The sequence below is a fragment of the Gorilla gorilla genome, chromosome 2 (genome assembly GCF_029281585.2).
Source record: "Gorilla gorilla gorilla isolate KB3781 chromosome 2, NHGRI_mGorGor1-v2.1_pri, whole genome shotgun sequence".
Lineage (NCBI taxonomy): Eukaryota > Metazoa > Chordata > Mammalia > Primates > Hominidae > Gorilla > Gorilla gorilla.
Genome location: NC_086017.1, coordinates 147,879,002 through 147,902,816, shown reverse-complemented (window position 1 = coordinate 147,902,816; position 23,815 = coordinate 147,879,002). Strand labels below are relative to the sequence as shown.

Below are 23,815 nucleotides of genomic sequence, written 5' to 3'. Positions count from 1 at the left end.
TTGAAGAGTTCTTCATTTTATTAATTTGTTTACTTCATGGACATTTGAGTTTCAAACATTTGGCTGCTGTGAATAATGCTGTGAACATTGATGTAGAAGTCTTGGTGTAGAGATATGTTTCATTCCTCTTTGGCAGATACCTAGGATTGGAATTGCTCGGTCATGTAGTAAATTTATGTTTAATATTTTAAGAAACCGCTAAATTGTTTTCCAGAATGATTGTAATGTTTTGCCCCCTCCCTGCCTGCCTTTTTTTTATTTGAGGTAGAGCCCTGCTCTGTCACCCAGGATGGAGTGCAGTGGCGTGATCTTGTCTCACCGCAACCTCCGTCTCCCAGGTTCAAGTGATTCTCTTGCATCAGCCTCCCGAGTAGCTGGAATTACAGGCCCTCCCCCACCACACTTGGCCAATTTTTTTGTATTCTTAGTAGAAATGGGGTTTCGCCATGTTGGCCAGGCTGGTCTCAAACTCCGGACCTCATGTGATCCACCCACCTTGGCCTCCCGAAGTGCTGGGATTACAGGCATGAGCCACCACGCCTGGCCACCTCTATTTATCTGAATATTTAAGATAACTATTTGATTAGAATTCAGTATCACATGACATTAGCTGTTACCATAGAAGAAGAATCATAGATAGCATCACAGGATTCTATTCCAGCTAGTAAAAAATAATAAACTACAAGTATGTCACATGCAAAAATATAATGTTTAATGATTAAAACCTAGATTTCTACCAGGTGAGCATGATTGCTTGAAAATTTCACTTAAAGACACTCCTTAGAACAGTGTAAAAATGTATTATTAATACTTTATTAAAAAAACTTTTAATTATGGAAAATTTCATACAATACAGATGAAGACAAAATAGTTTATTGCCTCCTCACATACTTTTTACCCAGCTTCAAAATTCACTCATTCCAGTTTTGTTTCATCTATGCTCATACCTAGACTCTTCTCCCGAATATCGTAAAGATAAATATATTCCCATTATCACATCTAAAGCCTTCCATAATAATTCTTTACTAAGAATTGGTTACTTTTGATTAGTGAGATACAGAAATAAAAATTTCAATTTCTTTTTACCTTTGTTTAAAAATGGAAATATTTTGGAGTGGTTTTTTACAGTAAATACACGAGTCTGTGTGTGTATATGTTTTAAAGAAATCTCTTTAGGGATTTTAGGCCCTGTGCTTTCCTCCCCTTCTATCAGAAAAAAATTATAGCAAAATTTTGAGGGTGTGGAGGTTGAGAGGATGTTTTCATTTGGTCCATTTACATGAGAATAAATAGCTTTAGAACATGGGATGAGGTCCAATTTGAATTCATTTTATTACTGCTTTAGAGGAATTATTTCTATCATTTGCATTAGAAATCCAGTTGCTTTAAAATTAAATTATAAATTTTACTTTCTATACGTGATTCCTTGTTTGGATTATGGATCTCACTGGATAGTCTGAGATCCATCATCTCTTTTCTGTGTTGTTTTCTGAAAACTACAATTTTTTTCCATATTAATTTATTGAGACAGAGTTTCACTCTTGTTGCCCAGGCTGGAGTGCAATGGCACGATCTCCGCTCACTGCAGCCTCCACCTCCTGGGTTCAAGTGATTCTCCTGCCTCAGCCTCCCACATAGCTGAGACTACAGGTGCCTGTCACCACACTCGGGTAATTTTTGTATTTTTAGTAGAAATGGGATTCTGCCGTGTTGGCCAGGCTGGTCTCAAACTCCTGGTCTCAAGTGATCCACCTGCCTCGACCTCCCAAAGTGCTGGGATTACAAGCATGAGCCGCCACACCCGACCTCCATATTATTTAGAATTGATTTCTCATTAGTAACAAAATGCTTTTAACACCAAAATCAATAACTGTTTATAGTAAATCTTGGCTTTGATTTTGTTCTATGTCTGATCTATATAGGCAGCTCTGCTTTTTTGAGCCTCAGTCCGTATATAAAATAGGGATATTATAATATCATAAGATAATGAGAAGGTTAAGTGTGTGTAGATTTCTTTTGGTGGTGGGAATAGGTGTTGAGGCAGGGTTAACAATACCTTGTGGTTTTATGCGGTATGCATTTACAAAGAAGAGCAAAGAGAAATAGAACAGACAAAAACGATTAAGTGTTGCTGTGTACACGTTGCTGTTATAAACCATTTATGTAAATTCCCATTTGATCCCTATGACAATGATGGTGGTATATGTTGTTGTTATCATTCCAAACCACAATTCGTAACTGTGAAGTAATTTACAGAAGATATGTATTGTTATCCTCACTTCATATATGAGGAAACTAGGCTTGGAAAAATATAGTAATTTGCAGAAAGTCTTACAATTAGTTAGTGCAGCTTTAATTGGAAAGTTTATGCTTCTTTCTACCACCGTGGTATACTTTCCACTGTGGGCAGTTGTCTCATCAGGGAGGGAATGCAGTTGTTTTTGCTCTCCTTTTTTAAAGCACTGAAATGTTAGAGGTTACTTTGATAATTTGATTGGTTAGCTAATTAGAATATAGAGTTTTTTGTTTGTTTCTTTTTAAAGAGACAGGGTCTCACTTTAGTTGTCCCGGCTGAAGTGCATTGGTGCCATCATGGCTCACTGCACCTTCAGCCTCCTGGCCTGAAGAGCTCCTCCTGCCTCAGCTTCCCAAAGTGTTGGCATTACAAGCATGAGCCAGCGTGCCTGGCAGGAATGTAGTTCTTTTTTTCTTTTTTTTCCTTTTTTGAGATGGAGTTTTGCTCTGTCGCCCAGGCTGGAGTGCAGTGGCGTGATCTCGGCTCACTGCAACCGCTGCCTGTAGGGTTCAAATAATTCTACTGTCTCAGCCTCCCGAGTAGCTGGCACTGCAGGTACCCGCCACCATGCCCGGCTAATTTTTGTATTTTTTTTTAGTAGAGGTGGGGTTTCACTATATGTTAGTCAGGCTGGTTTTGAACTTCTGACCTCAGGTGATCCACCCATCTCAGCCTCCCAAAGTGCTGGGATTACAGGTGTGAGCCACTGTGCCTGCCATGACTTAAGTGAGATGAACCATGAAAAGTGAACCATGAAAATTCAATTTATGTTTTTAATTTTTATTATTATTTTTTGAGATGAAGTCTCTCTCTGTCGCCCACACTGGAGTGCAGTGGCGCCATCGTGGCTCATTGCAACCTCCACCTCCCAGGTTCAAGCAATTCTCTTGCTTCAGCCTGCTGAGTAGCTGGGACTACTGGCATGCACCACTACACTGGCTAATTTTTTTTATTTTTAGTAGAAACAGCGTTTTGCCACATTGGCCAGGCTGGTCTCGAACTCCTCACCTCAGGTGATCTGCCTTCCTTGGCCTCCCAAAGTGGTGGGATTACAGGCATGAGCCACTGTGCCTGGCCATCATTTCAGTTTATATATATGTTTTATACATACTTAAAAAAAAAAAAAACTACAGTAGTTATTGATAATGTCTGGTAGATTTTTCCCATTTATTTGCCTTTTGTAAAAACGTTTTTCACAGTTCTCTTTTATTGTGAAATAAAACACATAAAGTTAATTAGATACAAATATACTGCTTAAAAAAATTTTTTTTTTTTGAAACGGAGTCTTGTTCTGTCACCAGGCTGGAGTGCAGTGGTGTGATCTCGGCTCACTGCAACCTCTGCCTCCCGGGTTCAAGAAATTCTCCTGCCTCAGCCTCCTAAGTAGTTGGGACTACAGGTGTGTACCACCACGCCTGGCTAATTTTTTGTATTTTTAGTAGAGACGTGGTTTCACTGTGTTAGCCAGGGTGATCTCCATGTCCTGACCTCATGATCTGCCCGCCTTGGCCTCCCAAAGTGCTGGGATAATAGGAGTGAGCCACTGCACCAGGCCTAAATAATTATTATAAACACAAACTAGCCCTGGTGCAGTGGCTCATACCTGTCATCCCAACACTTTGGGAGGCTGTGGCGAAAGGATTACTTGAGCCCTGGAGTTTGAGACTAGCTTGAGTAACATAGCGAGACCCTGTCTCTATTTAAATTAAAAAAAAAAAAAGTAAAAAAAAACCCACATACACAAATTTTATCTGGGTCAAGAACCAGAATGTCAGCACCACTGAACTCTCTTACTGTGTGCCCCTTTGTATTTCATACGGTACCCTCCCTTTCCTCTAAAAGAACAATTGTCTTGACTTTTATTTTATATATATATGTGTTTTTTTTTTTTTTTTTTTTTGAGATGGGGCTTGCTCCTTTGCCCAGGCTGGAGTGCAGTGGCATAATCATGACTCACTGCAGCCTTGACCTCCCAGGTTCAAGTGATCTTGCCATCTCAGTCTCCCAGGTAGCTGAGAATATAGGCATGTGCCACCATGCCCAGCTAATTTATTTTATTTATTTATTTATTTATTTTTATTTTTGAGACGGAGTCTCGCTCTGTCACCCAGGCTGGAGTGCAGTGGCATGATCTTGGCTCACTGCAAGCTCTGCCTCCTGGGTTCATGCCATTCTCCTGCCTCAGCCTCCCAAGTAGCTGGGACTACAGGCGCCCGCCACCACGCCCAGCTAATTTTTTGTATTTTTAGTAGAGACAGGGTTTCATCGTGTTAGGCAGGATGGTCTTGATCTCCTGACCTCGTGATCCACCCGACTCGGCCTCCCAAAGCGCTGGGATTACAGGCGTGAGCCACCACGCCCGGCCTAATTTTCTTATTTTTCGTAGAGACGAGTTCTCGGTACGTTGCCAGGATTCTCAGACTCCTAGGTTTAAACGATCCTCCTGCCTTGGTGACCCAAAGTGCCGAGATTACAAGTGTGAGCTGCTGTGCTTGGCCAGTTCTCTTGTTCTTAAAAAATATTTTCACACCCTAAGTCTTTATTGCTAAATACTGTGGTTTGACGTTCTGTTTTTGAGCTTCACATAGATGAAATTACACTTTTTTGGGGGGTAGGGCCTTGCTTTGTTGCTCAAACGAGAGTGCAGGCTCTGTTTCTCAGGCTGGAGTGCAGTGATGCAATCATGGCTCTGGGCAGCCTCCACCTCCTGGGTTCAAGTGGTTCTTCCTGAGCATGAGCCGCCTTGCCCTGCTAATTTTCAGTTTTTTGTTCTTTTTTTGTTTTTTTTTGAGACAGAGTCTTGCTCTGTTGCCCAGGCTGGAGTGCAATGGCACGATCTTGGCTCACTGCAACCTCTGCCTCCTGGGTTCCAGTGATTCTCCCTGCCTCAGGCACCCGAGTAGCTGGGATTACAGGTGCCTGCCACCATGCCCAGCTAATTTTTGTATTTTTAATAGAGATGAGGTTTCGTCATGTTGGCTAGGCCAGTCTTAAATTCCTGACCTCAGGTAATCTGCCCACTGTGGCCTCCCAAAGCGCTGGGATTAAAGGCTTGAGCCACAGTGCCCAGCCAAGTTATAAATTTTTTGTAGAGATAGGATCTTGCTATATTGCCCAGGCTGGTCTCTAACTCCTGGCCTCAAGTGATTCTCCTGCCTCAGTCTCCTAAAGTGTTGGGATTACAAATGCTAGTTACCGTGCTTCCCCACAGTGTATTTTTTTTTTTTTTTTTTTTTTGAGATGGAGTTTCGCTCTGTTTCCCAGGCTAGAGTGCAGTGGCATGATCTCGGCTCAGTGCAACCTCCACCTCCCGGATTCAAGTGATTCTTCTGCCTCAGCCTCCCGAGTAGCTGGGATTACAGGTATGCACCACCACGCCCAGCTAATTGTTGCATTTTTAGTAGTTTGGATTTTACCACATTGGTTAGACTGGTCTCGAACTCCTGACCTCAAGTGATTGTCCCGCCTTGGCCTCCCAAAGTGCTGGGGTTACAGGACTGAGCCACCATGCTTGGCTGCACACTATTTTTTGTGTCTTGCTTCCTTGGCTCAGCACTGTTTGTGAGATTCATCCATGTTGTGGGACCCGTAGTTCATTTTTAGGAACTATATACTTGTGTGATTACGCCACATTTATCCATTCTATTCTTGATGGATATTACATTATTTTTAGTTTGGGACCATTGTAAATATTACTGCTGAGAACACTCTTGTGGTTTTGTTTTGAGACGGAGTTTTGCTTTTGTTGCCCTGCCTGGAGTGCAGTGGCACAATCTTGGCTCACTGCAACCTCTGCCTTCCGGGTTCCAAGTGATTCTCCTGCCTCAGCCTCCTGAGTAGCTGGGATGACAGGCACCCGCCACTGTGCCTGGCTAATTTTTGTATTTTTAGTAGAGATGTGGTTTCGCCATGTTGGCGAGGCTGGTCTCAAACTCCTGACCTCAGGTGATCCACCTGCCTCAGCCTCCCAGAGTGCTGGGATTACAGGCATGAGCCACCGTGCCTGGCCTCATATGTGTTTTTTAATGCACATGTGAAGCCATTTCTGTTGGATATATATCTAAGATCGAAATCTCTTGGTCATAAGGTATGTTGTTAGTAGAAAAGGCCAAATTGTTTTCCAGAGTGGTTTTACTAAACTTTTCTTCCAACAGCAGCATGTGAGAATTCCCTTTTATATTCTCCTGAGTGCACATTATTGCCAGTCTTTTAAAATTGTAGCCATTTTTGATGGCTTTAATTTGCACTATCTCTGGCTACTAATGAGTTTGAGCATCTCAGTGCTGACCATTTTGATGTCCTATTCTGTAAAGTGATTGTTCTCATCACTTATCTATTTTTATTTTTAATTAATGTATATTTTGATTCATAGGAGCTTTTTATATATTCTTAATATAAGGCATTTGTCAGTTTAAGTAGGTTACTTATGTCTTCTCCCATTCTGTAGTTTGCCTGTGGTGCCTTTTTATATGGTATCTTTTGGTGCAGAAAAGTTCTCTGTAGGCTGGGTGCGGTGGCTCACACCTGTAATCCCAGCACTTTTGGAGGCCGAGGCAGTTGGATCATGAGGTCAGGAAATCAAGACCATCCTGGCTAACGTGATGAAATTCTGTCTCTACTAAAATACAAAAAATTAGCTGGGTGTGGTGGCGTGCGCCTGTAGTCCCAGTTACTCAGGAGGCTGAGGCAGGGGAATCGCTTGAATTGGGTAGGCGGAGGTTGCAGTGAGCCGAGATCATGCCACTGCATTCCAGCCTGGCGACAGAGCAAGAGTCCATCTCAAAAAAAAAAAAAAAAAAAAAGTTATCTGAATAAGTACATACATCAGGTTTTTTCTGTTAAACAGTGCTTTTTTGTGTTCTGTTTTAAAATTTTTTTCTTCCTTGGAGGTCATGGAGTTATTCACATCATCTATAAACTTTTATTTACTTCTCTCATTTAGATATGTAATATGTAATTCACCTGGAATAGATTTTTTTGTGTGTGTGTAGTTTTTAGGTCAAGTTTTATTTTTTTTCAAATGGATTTCCAGTTGTTCCAGCACCATTTATGAATAAACAAACAAAAAACTTTTGCCATCACTCTGGAGTGTTGTGTTTTCATAAGTCATGTCCATAGATGCATACTATGTGTCTGGGCCTTTATCCTGTTACATTAGTCTGTCTAGCCTTGTACCAGTATCACTGCCTCATTTATTGAGCTTAATAAAATAAATCTAAATATCCTGTAGAATAAGTCTCCTTGTTTTTTTTTCCTTGAAACATGCTCTCGCTCTGTTTCCCAGGCTGACGTGCAGTAGCGTGATAACAGTGTACTGTAGCCTTGACCTCCTGGGCTAATACGATCCTCCTATCTCAGCCTCCCGAGTAGCTGGGACCATAGGTGTGAGCCACCATGCCTGGCTAATTTTTAAAATTATTTGTAGAGACTAGAGCTCCCTATGTTACTCAGGCTGCCCAGCTTGTTCTTTTTAAAGATTTGCTAGTCTGTTCTTTTGCATTTCCATGTACATTTTAGAATCACTGCATTAATTTCTCCCCGTAAGTAAACAGAGTAACCAACTTAACCTCCAACCAAACCACAGAATCTTTTGGGCTTTTGGTTGGGATTATACTGTTGCCTTAGATCAATTTTGGGATGGGCAGAATTGACATCCTTTATGGTTTTCTAGTTAGAAGTCTTGCATATCTTTTGTTAGATTTATTCTTAGATACTTGATTTTCTTATGCCATAGTAAGTATATATATATATTTTTTTCTTTTTGTAAGTGGGATTTCAGAAATTGTCATACTTTAACCAGGAGTTTTATAGCAAAGGTTTTTGTGAAAAATTATATTCTATAATAGGTTTAAGTCATTGTCTAAAGCATCTCCAGTATTTATAAAGCCAGAGGGAGTCCAGGATGGTACACAAATAATGCTTCCAATGGTGTCATTTTCCTTTTTGTTTTGAAGCAGGACTGGGTAAAGTATCGTATATTGAAATACAAACACAATAACATGACCATTTCACTTCATTTTTTTTTTTGGTAGGGGGACTTTGGCATTTAGTTTCATTTGTGGTTTTAATCTATTCATGAAAGTAGTTGGTTAAATAAAATGGTTTATTTACTGTTTTTGAGTTTTAGATTTTTCTTCTTGGCAAACTTTATTTTGGGTTAGGTAGTTTCTTCGCTCGATGGTTGGAATGGGGGAGTGGCTATAATTAAACCAACATCGAAGTGAAATACAGTATGCACATTGCAGTCTTGTTTCAGTGAAAGTGAAGTAAAAAGACTTGAAAATCTGGTACTGTGGAAAAGAAGCAAAGTACCGGGTAGGCTTAATACTGCATAGTGTTGTGTGTGAGAGAGTCAGAAAAATGCTTATTTCTGAATACTTGAACCGGAGCTTTGGAATTGGAGCACTGTAATAGAGAGGAAGAAAAGGATCAGAATACAGGGAAAATGAAATAGCATGGAGAAGAGAATGATAAAACAAAATTTTAACAGCTTAGTTCCTGGAAAACCATTGTAAAATCAGACTGTATTACTGTGTGAAAGTTGATAAGCATTTTTATAAAAACTTAATGTTGGAATTGTGTTTGGGTGAACTTTTCTGGGTCTTAAGGACAGGTTATTCAGAAAGGAAGGAAAAAGAACAAAAACCCCAGCATGTTTCCAGGGGTATATGTAGCCCCCCAAAAATGCTGTTTTATTGTTTTATGAATAAAGTCTGATACTTATCTGGAGTTCCCAATCCCTCCTCCCCACCTTTTAAAAATTTATTTTATTTTATTTTATTTTTTGAGATGGGGTCTCACTCTGTTGCCCAGGCTGGAGTGCAGTGTTGCAATTTTGGCTGACTGAAACCTCTGCCTCCTGGGTTCAAGCGATTCTCATGCCTTAGCCTTCCCAGTAGCTGGGATTACAGGTGTGTGCTACCATGCCCAGCTGATTTTTGTATTTTTAGTGGAGATGAGGTTTCACCATGTTGGCCAGGCTGGTCTCCAACTCTTGACTTCAGATGATCCACACACTTTGGCCTCCCAAAGTGCTGGGATTACAGGCATGAGCCACCATGTCCGGCCCCCCACCTTCTTTCTTTAGAGAGAGAGTCTTGTTCTGTTGCCCAGGCTGGAATGAGGTGGCTTGGTTATAACTTACTGTAGCCTTGAACTCCTGGGATCAAGTGATCTTCCTACCTCAGTCTAGTAGTAGCCGGGACAACGGGTGTATGCCACCATGCCTAGCTAATTTTATTTTATTTTTTTAGAGATGGGTCTCATGATGTTGCCCAGGCTGGTCTTGAACTCCTGACCTCAAGCAGTCCTCCTGCCTTGACCTCCCAAATTGCTGTGATTATAGGAGTGAGCTGGGCCCCTTCACTGATTAGAGAAAAATTCACCAAAACTCAGAAATAACTGGAGTTCTTCTATGTAAATGATATGGTAACCTGCTTTCCTATGTAATATATTTGTCTTCATTTAAGTTAGTTATAAATTAGGCAGCCTGGGCAACATAATGAGACCCTGTCTTTTTTTGTTTTTTTGAGACAGAGTCTCGCTCTGTCGCCCAGGCTGGAGTGCAGTGGCATGATCTCGGCTCACTGCAGCCTCCACCTCTCGGGTTCATGTGAATCTCCTGCCTCAGCCTCCTGAGTAGCTGGGACTACAGGCGTGCGCCAGCACATCCAGCTAATTCTTTTATTTTTAGCAGAGACAGGGTTTCACCATGTTGGTCGGGCTGGTCTTGAACCCCTGACCTCATGTGATCCGCCCATCTCAGCCTCCCAAAGTGGTGGGATTACAGATGTGAACCACCGCACCTGGCTGAGACCGTGTCTTTAAAAAAAAAAAAAAAAAAAAAAAAAAGCCAGCTGCAGTGGTACATGCCTGTGGTCCAACTACTTGGGAGGCTGAGGTGGGAGGGTTGATTCAGCCTCGAAGGTTGAGGCTGCAGTGAGCCGTGATTGTGCCACTGTACCCCAACTTAAATAATTGTCAGGATTTACTACATGTTACAAAACTTCCATGACTTTTAACTATAAATAACTTGTTGACGAATGGGATGGGAGGGGTGAAACTAAGCACCTAACAATTTTAAGTAGCTATATAATAGTAATACCACCATAGTAAGCCTTGAAACTGTTTATTTCATATTAGTGTTTGATACTTCATACTGGCTTTCCAGTATTGAGTCTTTTTTTATTGAGATGAAATTCACATAACATATATTTAACCATTTTGAAGTATACCATTTAGTATCATTTAGTGCAATTGTGTTGTGGTGCAATCATCTCTAGTTTCAAAATGTTTTCATTATACCAAAAGAGCATCTCATATCCGTAAGTAATAACTTCCTATTTCCTTGACACCCTCCCCCCGATCTCCTGGCAATCACTAATATGCTTTCTATCTCTATGGATTTGCTTATTTATTATATTTCTTATAAATAAAATTATATAATATTTGGCTTCTTTTACTTAGCGTCATGTTTTCAATGTTTATCGAAGCTATAGCATATATTAGTACTTAATTTTTATGGCTAAATAACATTCAATTGTATGTATATACCACATTTGTTTCTTAGTTCATTTGTTGATGCACCTTTTGGCTAATTATGAATAATGCTGCTATTAACATTTATGTGCAAATTGCTGTGTGGATATATATTTTAATTTTTCTTGGGTGTATACCTAGAAGTGGAATTTCTGGATCATGTGGTAATTCTGTTTATCTTTTTGAGAAATGCCAAATTGTTGTCGACAGTGGCTGGCATCATTTTACATTTCTACTAGCAATGTATGAGAGTTCCTATTCCTTCACATCCTTGCTAACACTTGCTGTTTTCCTTTTTTTTAAAAAAATATAGCCGCCTGCTATTGTTTGAATATGATTTGTTTGTACCACCAAAACTCATGTTGAAATTTGATCCCCAGTGTGGTGATATATTGGGAGGTGGGACCTATTGGGAGGTATTTGGGTTATGAGGGCAGATCCTTCATGAATTGCTGGTGCTGTTCTCACTGTAGTGAGTGAATTCTTGCTTTCTAGAGACTGTATTAATTCTTGAGGGAATGGATTAATTCCTGCAAGAGTGTGTTGTTGTAAAGCCGCGACATCCCTCACACTTTCCCCTTTTTGCATGTGTCCACTTCCCCATTGACCTTTTCTGCCATGTTGTAAAGTAGCACAAAAGCTGTCGCCAGAAGCTAGGGCCATGCCCTTGAACCCTTGAACTTCTCAGGCTGCAGAACCATGAACGAAATAAACTTCTTTTCGTTATAAATTACCAGTCAGGTGTTCTGTTATAAGCAACACAAAATGGACTAATACCCCATTCTAAAGTTTGTAAAGTAGTATCTTTTTGTGGTTTTGACTTGCATTCTTTTAATGACCGATGAAGTTGAACATTTTTTCATGTGCTTGTTGGCCAATTCATTTATCTTCTTTGGAAAAATGTCTTTTCAAGTCCTTTGCCCATTTGTAAATTGGATTGTTTGTCTTTTGTTGTTGAGTTGTAAGAGCTCTTTATGTAGTCTGGATACTGGACCCGTAAGTATTTTCTCTCATTTTGTGAGCTGTCTTTTAACTTTCTTGATAATGTCCTTTGATGCACAAAGCTTTTAAGTTTGACAAGGTCCAGTTTATATAATTTTTCTTTAGGTACATGGGCTTTTGGTGTCATGTGAGAAACCATTTCCAAATTCAGTGGAGTAGGTTACTTCTATGTTTTCTCTTAAGAGTTTATAAGAGCTTATAATTTTAGCCTTTATATTTAGGCCACTGATCCGTTTTGATTTAATTTTTAGTATGGCATGAGGTAAGGGTCCAACTTCATTCTTTTGCTTGTGGGTATCACATTATCCCAATACCATTTGTTGAAGAGACTATTTCTTCCCCATTGAATTGTCGTGTACCCTTGTAAAAAATCAGTTGACCATAGAGTGTATTTTTGAACTCTCATTCTATTCCATTGGTCTATATTTCTGTCCTTATGCGAATACCACACTGTTTGACTCCCTTGGCTTTGTAGTAAATTTGAAATTGGAAAGTTTTAGTCTCAAATTTTATTGTGCTTTTTCAATATTATTTTGACTGTTTGGGACCCCTTGCAATTCTGTATGAGTTTGAGGATTGGGCTTTCCATTTTTGCAAAAAAGTCCATTGGAATTTTGATAGGGGTTGCACCGAATCTGTACGTTGTTTTGGAGAGTATTGCCATTTTAACAATATTAAATGATCTAATCGGGGAATGTTAGATGTCTTTCCATTTAATTAAGTCTTAATTTCTTTTAACAGTGTTTTATAGTTCTCTGCAAATCTTTCACCTTCTTGGTTAAATTTATTTTTAGATATTTTAATTTTTGGGTGTTATCGTAAATTTGTTTTCTTTCCTTTTTGGATTATTATGTGTAGGAACACAACTGATTTTTGTATATTGATCTTATACCCTGCAACTTTGCTCAATTTTTTTATCAGTTTAGTGGGGATTTTTTGTTGATTCTTTGGAATATTTTATATATAGGATTGTGTCATGTGCGACTAGAGATAGTTATACTTCATCCTTTCCAATATGAATGCCTTTAAATTCTTTTCTCGCCCGGCTAGCAGTGTTGAAAGTGGGCATTCTTGTCTTATTTCTGATGTTAGAGGGACAGCTTTTAGTTATTCACCATTGAGTATGATGTTAACTGTAGGCTTTTCATAAATGCATCTTATCACGTTAAGCTCCCTTTTATTGCTGGTTTCCTGAGTTTTTTGTTTGTTTGTTTATTTCTGAGACAGGGTCTCACTCTGTCTTCCAGACTGGAGTGCAGTGGCATGATCATGGCTTATAGTAGCCTTGATCTCCTGTGCCCAAGTGATCCTCCCCCCTCAGCCTCTGGAGTAACTGGGACCACAAATATGCACAACGATTCCTGGCTAATTAAAAAAAATTTTTTTTTTTTCCTTTGGTAGAGACATGGTCTTGCTGTCTTGCCCAGGCTGTTGTTGAACTCCTGGGCTCAAGTGATCCTCCCACCTTGGCCTCGCGGTGTGTTGGGATTATAGGCATGAGCCATTGTGCCTGGCCATTTGTTTGTTTTTTAGCGTGATAATATGTTGTATTAGTTCATTCTCACACTGCTAATAAAGACAAACCTGAGACTGGCTAATTTATAAAGGAAAGAAGTTTAATTGACTCAATTCCAAATGGCTGGGGATGCTTTAGAATCATGGCAGAAGACAAAGGAGGAGTAAAGTCACATCTGACATGGCAAGAGGCAAAGAAAGAGAGCATGTGCAGGAGAGCTCTTCTTTATAAAACCATCAGATCTCATGAGACTTATATTCATTATCACGAGAACAGCATGGGAAAGACCCACCCCCATGATTCAGTTACCTCCCATCTTTCCTTCCTACAATACATGGGAATTATGGGAGCTACAATACAATACGTGGGAATTATGGGAGCTACAATTCAAGATCTGGGTGGGGACACAGCCAAACAATATCATACGTTGAACTTTGTTAAATGTGTGTGTGTGTGTGTGTGTGTGTGTGTGTGTGTGTGTGTGTGTGTTTGATGATCATGTGATATTTTTCATTCTGTTAATATCATGTATTACATTGATTGATTTTCTTATGATAAACTATCCTTCATTCTTGGGCTAAATCTTACTTGTTCATGGTGTATAGCTGGGGTTATAGGCGCATGCCACCACGCCCGGCTAATTTTTTGTATTTTTTAGTAGAGATGGGGTTTCACTGTGTTGGCCAGGCTGGTCTCGAACTCCTGACCTTGTGATCCGCCCGCCTTGGCCTCCCAAAGTGCTGGGATTACAGGCGTGAGCCACTGCGCCTGGCCAGGTTTTTTAATTTTCTTAATGATCTTCTGTCTAGATGTTTTAGCCATTATTGAAAGTGAAGTTTTATTATTGTTATCTTGAAGTTTATTATATATTGAAGTTTATTGTTAGGTATTATTGTTGAACTATTTCTACTTTTAGTTCTCTCAGTGTTCGCACACAATTTCGGGGCTCCATTGTTTTGTGTGTAATTGTTATATCTTCTTAATGAATTAACCCTTTTATCACTATGCATTCTTCTTTATCTTTTTTTTTTTTTTTTTTTTTGAGACAGGGACTCACTCTTCACCCAGGCTGGAGTGCAGTGGCATGATCTCAGCTCACTGCAACCCCCCAGGCTCAAGCGATTCTCTCACCTCAGCTTTCTGAGTAGTTGGGACTACAGATGCATGCCACCACGCCTGGCTAATTTTCTGTATTTTTGGTAGAGACAGGGTTTTGTTAATGTTTCCCAGGTTGGTCTGGAACCCCTGAGCTCAAGTGATCTGCCTGCCTGGGCCTCCCAAAGTGCTGGGATTACAGGCATGAGCCGCTACTCCCGGCTATTCTTTGTCTTTTGTAACAACTTTTGACTTATAATCTGTTTTGTCTACTATCAGTTTTGCTGCCCTTCCTCTCTTTTGGTTACTGTTTGCATGATATAAATAATTCCATCCTTTTATTTTTAAGTTATATGTGTCTTTGAGGCTAAAGTGAATCTCTTTTAACTAGCATATAGTTGCATCTTTAAAAAAATCATGGCCAGGCTGGTTGGCTCACGCCTGTAATCCCAGTACTTTGGGAGGCCAAGTCAGGCGGATCACCTGAGGTCAGGAGTTCGAGACTAGCCTGGCCAACATGGTGAAATCCTGTCTCTACTAAAAATACAAAAAGTAGCCAGGCGTCGTGGTGCACTCCTGTAATCGCAGCTACTTGGGAGGCTGAGGCAGGAGAATCACTTGAACCTGGGAGGCAGAGGTTGCAGTGAGCCGAGATCGCACCACTGCACTCCAGCCTGGGTGACAGAGTGAGACTCCATCTCAAAAAAAAAAAAAAAAATCATTTATGCCAATCTGTGTTTTTTTGTTTATTAGTTTTTGAGATGGAGTCTTGCTCTGTCACCCAGCCTGGAGTGCAGTGGCACAGTCTTGGCCCACTGCAACCTCCGCCTCCCAGGTTCAAGCGATTCTCCTGCTTCAGCCTCCTGAGTAGCTGGGACTATAGGTGTGTACCACCATGCCTGGCTAATTATTTTGTATTTTTAGTAGAGACCAGGTTTTACCATGTTGGCCAGGCTGGTCTTGAACTCCTGCCCTCAGGTGATCCACCTGCTTCAGCCTCCCAAAGTGCTGGGATTCCAGGTATAAGCCACTGAGCCCAGCCCCAATCTACGTTTTTTAATTGTCGATTTTAAGCTGTTTACATTTAAAGTAATTGCTGATAAGGAAGAACTCTTGCCACTTTGCTATTTGTGTGTGGTCACTGAAGCCTATGTTCTGTTATCTTCGTGGTCAGCTAGTGACCTGTCAGATCCTCGAGTGTCTGAATCCAGTAAAGAAAAAAAGTTTTCTGTGTTTTATGTTTACTGAGCAATGCCGCTCAATAAATCAGTTTAGCTCAATGGGATTGAAACAGTGGTCAGCCTCCATGCAGGTCCCTTAGTGATCCACCAGGCAGATAAAAACACACAACCCCAATTTTTGAACAAGGCACTTATTGTCCACCCTGACACCAGCAAGCTGAATCAGAAAGGTGGGCTGCTGTCCTGATAAGTGCTTGCCTCCTAGCTGGTGAATGGGGGATGGTAGCTGCTACATGGAATATAGAAATTCACCAGTGTTAACCAATGACTTTCTTCATCTTGCCCACTCATGGACACTGTAAGTGTTTGACTAGACTTTTAGAGTTCTGGAATAGTTGATTTCTTGTAGTTCTTGCCAGCTTTATAATTGTTTCAGTGGAAGAACTTTTTCTTGGAGCTTCTTACTTGGCCATCTTCCATGATGTCACCTCAGCCTTTACTTTTTTTTTTTTTTTTTTTTTGAGATGGAGTCTTCCTCTATTGCCAGGCTGGAGTGCAGTGGCGCAATATCAGCTCACTGCAACCTCTGCCTCCCGGGTTCAAATGATTCTCCTGCCTCAGCTTCCTGAGTAGCTGGGATTACAGGTGTGCGCCACCATGCCCAGCTAATTTTTGTATTTTTAGTAGAGACGGGGTTTCACCATGTTGGCCAAGATGGTCTTGATCTCCTGACCTCGTGATCTGCCCACCTCGGCCTCCCAAAGTGCTGGGATTACGGGTGTGAGCCGCTGTGCCTGGCCCGGCCTTTAGTTTTATATATTGACGTTGTATCCTGTTTCCTAGCTTAAAATCTGAATGAACCTGGATAATTGAAGTCAGTTTTTAAGTTCAGTTGTAAGTGAGGCAGGGCATGGTGGCTCACTCCTGTAATTCCAGCACTTTGGGAGGCCAAGGTGGGTGGATCACCTCAGGTCAGGAGTTCGAGACTAGCCTGGCCAACATGGTGAAAACCCATCTCTACGAAAAATAAAAAATTAGCTGGGTGTTGTGGCGGGCACCTGTAATCCCAGCTACTTGGGAGCCTGAGGCAGGAGAATCACTTGAACCCGGGAGGCGGAGGTTGCGGTGAGCCAAGATCGCGCCATTGCACTCCAGCCTGGGTAACAGAGCAAGACTCCATCTCAAAAAAGGAAAAAATTGTAAGTGAATTTATAACTGAACTTGGTAAGTTTATTTGTGGATTTAACTTAGTAATTTGTTAATTTAATATTGACCAATATTTATTGGAAATAATTTTATAAGTAGTGATTTTTACTTAAAAAATAAATATGTAAAAGCACTTTGGGAGGATGAGGCAAGAGGAGTTCAAGACCAACCTGGGCTGAACATAGTGAGATCATGTCTTTACACACACACATTCTCATTCTCTCTCTCCCTCTCTCACTCTCTCTTTCGGCATGGTGGTGCATGCCTGTAGTCCTAGCTACTTGGGAGGCTGTGGCAGGAGGATCACTTGAGCTTGGGAGTTGGAGACTGCTGTGAGCTTACCTCAAAAAAAAAAAGAGTAAAAGAATACCTATTAAGTTTGACTTAGCAGTTAAAATCTAATTTATCTTGTACAGTAAAACTATGGGGGAAAAGAAGTAGAAGTAGCTCTCGATAATTTTTTTTTCTAGTCTGTATCCTGTTGAAGCTCTTGATAATTTTGTGATAACAATTTTCATTTGAAGTTTCAGTGCCTATGAAGAAGGAGCTTGTATAATGATTCTCTCAGAAGCATTAACTGCCTTTTATTGAGTGATTGCTGTATTCCAGGGATACTGAAAGATTTATTAGATGATCTATTTTAATCCTCAGAGAATTCCTGTAACATAGGTGTTATCTTGATTTTTTCAGTTGAGAAAATTGATGCTCAGAGAGATTCAACATATTTACATCCAGGAGGCATACCGGCTGTTAAGTGGCAGAGGTAGGAAGCGAGTTCAGATCTTTCTGTCTTATTTTTTATTTTACTGAGCTGCTTTTGATTATAGGATACAATAACTTCTAGGATTTGTCTGAAAATGTGTAGGGTAAGCACTACTTTATAGAGACTATTTTCCTGTTAGGATTTTATACACACACACACACACACACACACACACACACACACACACACACACACAAGGATGGGAATGGTGGTGGTGGTGTGTCAGTTTGAGGTTAAGTTTTAATCAAGAAGCAAAAAGGTCAAGGATAAAATTCAGTTTTTACAAAAATAAGAGTATTTTAATATGTTTTTCCTGGTAAGTTGGATATTAAAAAATAAGGACAATATTCAGAGTTTTCTGAAGATGCACTAAATCAAGGTAGGGATTGTCATGTCAACTTAAAATAGTTGAGAGCAGGCTGGGTGCAGTGGCTCACTTTGGGAGGCCGAGCACTTTGGGAGGCCGAGGTGGGTGGATCACCTGAGGTCAAGAGTTTGAGACCAGCCTGGCCAACGTGGTGAAATCCCGTCTCTACTAAAAATACAAAAATTAGCCAAGTGTGGTGGCATGTGCCCGTTGTCCCAGCTACTCGGGAGGCTGAGGCAGGAGAATCACTTGAACCCGGGAGGTCGAGGTTGCATTGAGCCAAGATCACGCCACTGCACTCCAGCCTGGGCGACAGAGTGAGACTCCATCTCAAAAAAAAAAAAAAAAAAAAAAATAGAGCACACACATATTTATGTTTTTTTAAGTTGTTCTTGAGAGACCGTGTGTTAATTTCTGCTAGTAATCCCATTATAAATGAACAGGATCATTGATTCATATTTTCAGTAACTGGAAGGGACTTTTGAAATAATTTAGTTCTATGGCTAGTTCTGTGGTCTATCATGCCTGTAATCCCAGCACTTTGGGAGGCCAAGGTGGGTGGATCACCTGTGGTCAGCAGTTCGAGACCAGCCTGGCCAACATGGTGAAACCCCGTCTCTACTAAAAATACAAAAAATTAGCCGGGCGTGGTAGCGGGCACCTGTAATCCCAGCTGCTTGGGAGGCTGAGGCAGGAGAATTGCTTGAATCTGGGAGGTGGAGATTGCGGTGAGCAGAGATCACACCATTGTACTCCAGCCTGGGCAACAAGAGCGAAATTCTGTCTCAAATTTAAAAAAAAAAAAAAAGTAATTTAGTTGTATATGTTCATTTAACAGGTGAGAAAATTGAATGAGTTTAAAAGATTAAATACTTTTAGTTATTCAGCAGACCGAGATTCGAAACCTAGTTTAGTGATCCTTTATCTTCAAGTCTTTCTTAGTTCTTTATTGCTCAAAATTAGGAATGAAGATAGCATGAGCATCCAGAAATAATTTTTTTCTGAACACCATATTCTAGGCAAAGCATCCTAGATAGAGAAAAAGAAACAATTTGGGAGGTATATGAAAATTAGGAACTGCAAGGACTGTCACATTATAGGCATGTTGTAGAACAGCACAGAGGAGAAAGGGAAGAATAAATGGTTTCTCTTCAACACAGGGCAATTTTGGATATTTTAAAGTAAACTTACAGGCAAGAGGAAGAACAGAGGGCTGTGAATATTAATAGACATAGCATTTAAAGCAGATGTACATGTGATATGGCTACTTGGGAGGGTTCTTTGTATTTCCTCGGATGTATCAAACCTGCTTGCTCTTAATTTCTTACCGCTTCATCTGAAAGTATTTTTCTTTTAGAAAAACCTGGGATGTGGAAGTGATCATTTTGTATATTTTAATTTAGTGGTTGTCATCAACCTAGTGATTTGGATTATATATTACATTAGTATCATCTAGGATTTTTTTTTTCTGAAAGGATACACAAAGGATGTGTCCTGATAGCTTAGCTCGCACTTCGAAGTGAGAGCATAACCATATTTGGTTTTCCATTCCTGAGTTACTTCACTTAGAACAATGGCCTCTACCTCCATCCAAGTAGCTGTGAAAGACATGTCTCACCCTGGTAATCCAGAATGTGGTGAAACCCCATCTACCATAAAAAAAAATAAATAAATTAGACGTGGTGGCGCTTAGTCCCAGCTACTTGTAAATCTGAGGTGGGAGGATCGTCTGAGCTCGGGAGGCAGAGGTTGCAGTGAGCTGTGATTATGCCATTGCATTCCAGCCTGGGTGACAGAGCAAGACCCTGTCTTTAAAAAAGGAAAAGAAAAGAAAATGCAGTTGACTAATTCTAGAGATAGTAATAATATTTGATGTTGTGGATAAACAGACCAGAAATTCTTAAGTATTTGAATAAAGCAGTGGTCTCAGCAAAGACATTTTCTTCCTATAAAATTAAGTAGGCTATTGAGACATTAAAGGAAGTCATTCTTTCTTTTTTATTTCAATAGTTTTGGGAGTACAGGTGATTTTTCGTTACATGGATAAATTCTTTGGTGGTGATTTCTGAGATTTTAGTGTACCTGTCACCCAAGCAGTGTACACTGTGCCCAATATGTAGGCTTTTAACCCTCACACCCTTCCAAACCTTCCTCCACTGCCCAAATCCCCAAAGTTCATTATATCATATGCCTTTGTGTCCTCATAGCTTAGCTCCCACTTTGAAGTGAGAGCATAACAATATTTGGTTTTCCATTCCTTAGTTACTTCACTTACAACAATGGCCTCTACCTCCATCCAAGTAGCTGTGAAAGACATTATTTCATTCCTTTTTGTGGCTGAGGAGTATTTTATGGTGTATATATACTATATTTTCTTTATTTCACCCACTGATTGGTTGATGGGCACTTAGGTTGGATTCATATCTTTGCAATTGTGAATTGTGCTGCTATATAGATGCATGTGGATGTGTCTTTTTCATATAATGACTTTTCCTTTGCTTAGATACCCAGCAAAATACCCATACAAATGGAATCATTTGATATGTAACCTTTTTAGCCTGGCTTCTTTACCTTTACCCAGCAGTGGGATTGTTGGATCAAATGGTAGTTCTACTTTTGTTTAAGTAATCTCCATACCGTTTTCCGTAGTGGTTGTAGTAGTTTACATTCCTACCAGCAGTGTAAAAATGTTCCCTTTTTACCACATCCATGCTCCTCTGTTGGTTTTTTGACTTTTTAATTATGACTATTCTTGCAGGAGTAAGGTGGTATCTCATTGTGGTTTTAATTTGCATTTCCCTGATGATTAGTGATGTTGAGCATTTTTTCATGCTTGTTAGCTGTATATCTTCTTTTGAGAAATGTCTCTTCGTGTCTTTTGCCCACTTTTTGATGGGATTGTTTTTTTCTTGCTGATTTGAGTTCCTTGTAGATTCAGGATACTAGTCCTTTGTCAGACATACAGTTTGTGAATATTTTCTCCCATTTTGTAGGTTGCCTGTTTGCTGATTATTTTGCTGTGCAGAAGCTTTTTAGTTTAATTAGGTCCCATTTATTTATTTTTATTTTTGTTGCATTTGCTTTTGAGGTCTTAGTCATGAATTCTTTGCCTAAGCCAGTGTCTAGAAGAGTTTTTCTGATATTGTAGAATTTTTATGGTTTCAGGTCTTAGATTTCTTTCCTTCTTTTTTTTTTTCCCAAGACGTAATCTTGCTCTGTCTATATAGTTATAATGTGTATTTCATAAGAAAATAGTAAAATATGGCTGTGGACATCTGACTTCTGCTAAATGCACCTGATGTTTATTTACTGAAACATTTGTGGTGCAGTCCCATTTCTGTAAATGTATCTTCTAATCCCTATATTAACACAAGATACACTTCCTGGGAATGTAATCAGGCTGAAGATGTTTTAATCTCTTCATATTCTGTTCCTCTTAGTTGGATAATTCCAGATTTCAAAATGCCTGGGTTGTGTCTAATTCCAGGGAGTTGAAGTAAATGGAGTTTTCCAGTGAGAAAAAGTACATTGCATTATAGCAGAAGATGGTAGTCAGTATTTGTGAGAGAATGCTTTATTTTCTACTTTAGGCAATTGACATTAGAAACAATTGGAATTGTTAAAAATATGATGTCTGATGCCCTCCCAAGATTTTCTGAATCAAAATCAACTGTGACTGCACGTTAGAATCATCTAGGGAGTTAAAAAAATGCTGGTGGCTGGATCTCATCCCCAGAGAACCTGATTCAATTATTTAGAGGGTAAAGATAGTGATTCTTAAACTGTTTTAGAATCACCTGGAAGATCCCAAACTGAGTGTGATTCAGTTGGTTGGGTGGGGACTGAGATTTTGCATTTCGAACAACTTGCAGTTGATGCAGATGCTTTTAGTTTCACACTTTGAGAACTGTACCCTGACTGGGATTGGGAACGACCTGCTTAATTTGGAACGTATGCAATATTAAGTGAGAAAACTAAGTTCATAAGCAACATAGGAAGTGTAATAGATTTCAAGGTAAAAAATGTTAAGTGTGGAAAATTTTAATTTATAAAGTGGAAAGGCTTTATTCATTGTAAGTCAGAAATAAACTTTAAAATTTCATTTGCAATGAAAAGTCCCAAGCATCATAAATACTAACTTAGCAAAAAGAATATCGTCAGATATGTTAAAGACAACAAACGTTCCTCCACCCTGAGTATAATTTACATACGGTAAAATTCAAAACTTTTTTTAGTGTTCAGTTTCATGAGTTTTGACAAGTGCATCCGTTGTGCAACCATCAACAGAATCAAAATATAGAAGAGTTTTAACATTTCCCTCATACCCTTTTTGATCATTCCTTTCATGAACCTCAGGTCCTAGCAACAGTGATCTGTTTTCTTATTCGTGGTTCTGCTTTTCTCAGAATGTCATACATACGGAATCATTTGATATGTAACCTTTTTAGCCTGGCTTCTTTTATTAAGCACAATGCATTTGAGATTCATACATGTTGTTTGTTTATTAATACTTCATTCCTTTTATTAAAAAGTTTAAGATTTACAGCAAAATTGAGCAGTAAGTATAGAGGGTTCACAAAACACCCCTCTTCACTCCCTCAATATGCACAACCTCCCCCACTGTCAACAGATTGGTACATTTGTTATAGTTGATGAACCTACACTGACTCATTATCACTCAAAGTTCATAGTTTACATTAGTATTTACTCTTGGTGGTGTCCATTCTATGGGTTTTGACAAATATAGCATGCACCCACCATTATAGAATCATACACTGTTGTCTCACTGCCCTAAAAATCCTCCATGCTCTTACGAAAATCATTTATACAAATTGAGGTTAATTGTCATACCTAGCTAAACTGGAGTCAAGGGGCCAAGGAGGAAAAAGCATTCATGGTACAAAGCACATGCTCCAGGGATTGTCTCACAAGCCCAGCCACCAAAATGACCTTGTATAAACTTAAGCCTAGTTTTACCTACTAGCTGCTAAAACCACCTGCCTTGGCTCTGAGGCAACTTTTACCTACTGCTGTCACTTACCAGTTATAGCTTGGTGGTTCCAGAAAAACTTTGCTAATGTCAACAAGCTTTTTATCAAAGCAATTAATGCAACATTTCTCTTTCCTAATAAAACCCCAATCTTTTGTTTGTTCTTTAGACGTACCAAAGATTATCTTGCTCTCTGTGTATGTCCTGAATTGCAATTCTGTTTTTATATATTCCCAAATAAAATGTCTTGCTTAGAGATGTGTTTCTGTGCTTTATTTGCTTTTGACATACCTGGTGTCAGAAGTGGGATCCAAAGTGAGCTCACCTGGAGGGGTTTAGTGGCCTCCCCACCCCCCCACCCCAGAACTATGTACTCTTTGATCCTCCTGCTTCTGTGTGTTGCTTTTTTTCCCCCACTTGGTAAGTCTCTTTCGGATTGAACTCCCATTTCTTGTGGTTTGAACTTTCCAGTTTTATTTTGGATTTAATTTTTGAGGGATCTTTTTCCTCTTGTTTATGAGGGATTTCCCCCTTCCTGTGTATGGGGACTTTCACCCTCCTGTTAAAGAAGGTTTTGTCTTTTTTTTTTTTTCTAGTGAGTACTTTACTCTTTTTGCACTTGGTTTTTATTTCGACTTTTGTGTGTTTGATGTTAAACCAAGTCACCTAGATTTATTTACAAAATGGGCTTTCAGGGTTCAAAGGCATGCGAAAGTAACTCCCCCATTGAGGACTCCAGCTGGTTATATGCTTAAACATTACGGTCTGTCTCTCTCTTTTTTTTTTTTTTGAGACAGACTCTCACTCTGTTGCCCAGGCTGGAGTGCAGTGGTGCAATCTCGGCGCACTGCAACCTCCACC

General features: G+C 39.8%; 1 protein-coding gene across 3 annotated transcripts in view; it reads left to right on the top strand.

The window, feature by feature from the left end:
- STAG1 (STAG1 cohesin complex component) overlaps positions 1–23,815 on the top strand; it is a 413,034-nt gene that overhangs the window by 32,570 nt on the left and 356,649 nt on the right. The window contains exons 1-2 of one of the 3 annotated variants that reach the window (XM_055382954.2): positions 5,542–5,658; positions 17,525–17,597. The exons of 1 other annotated variant lie outside the window; for it this stretch is intronic. The gene's annotated coding sequence lies outside the window, so the exon portion shown is untranslated. Of the gene's footprint in view, positions 1–5,541; positions 5,659–17,524; positions 17,598–23,815 lie in introns of those variants that run through there. One more of the 3 variants, XM_055382953.2, reaches the window with a different exon arrangement.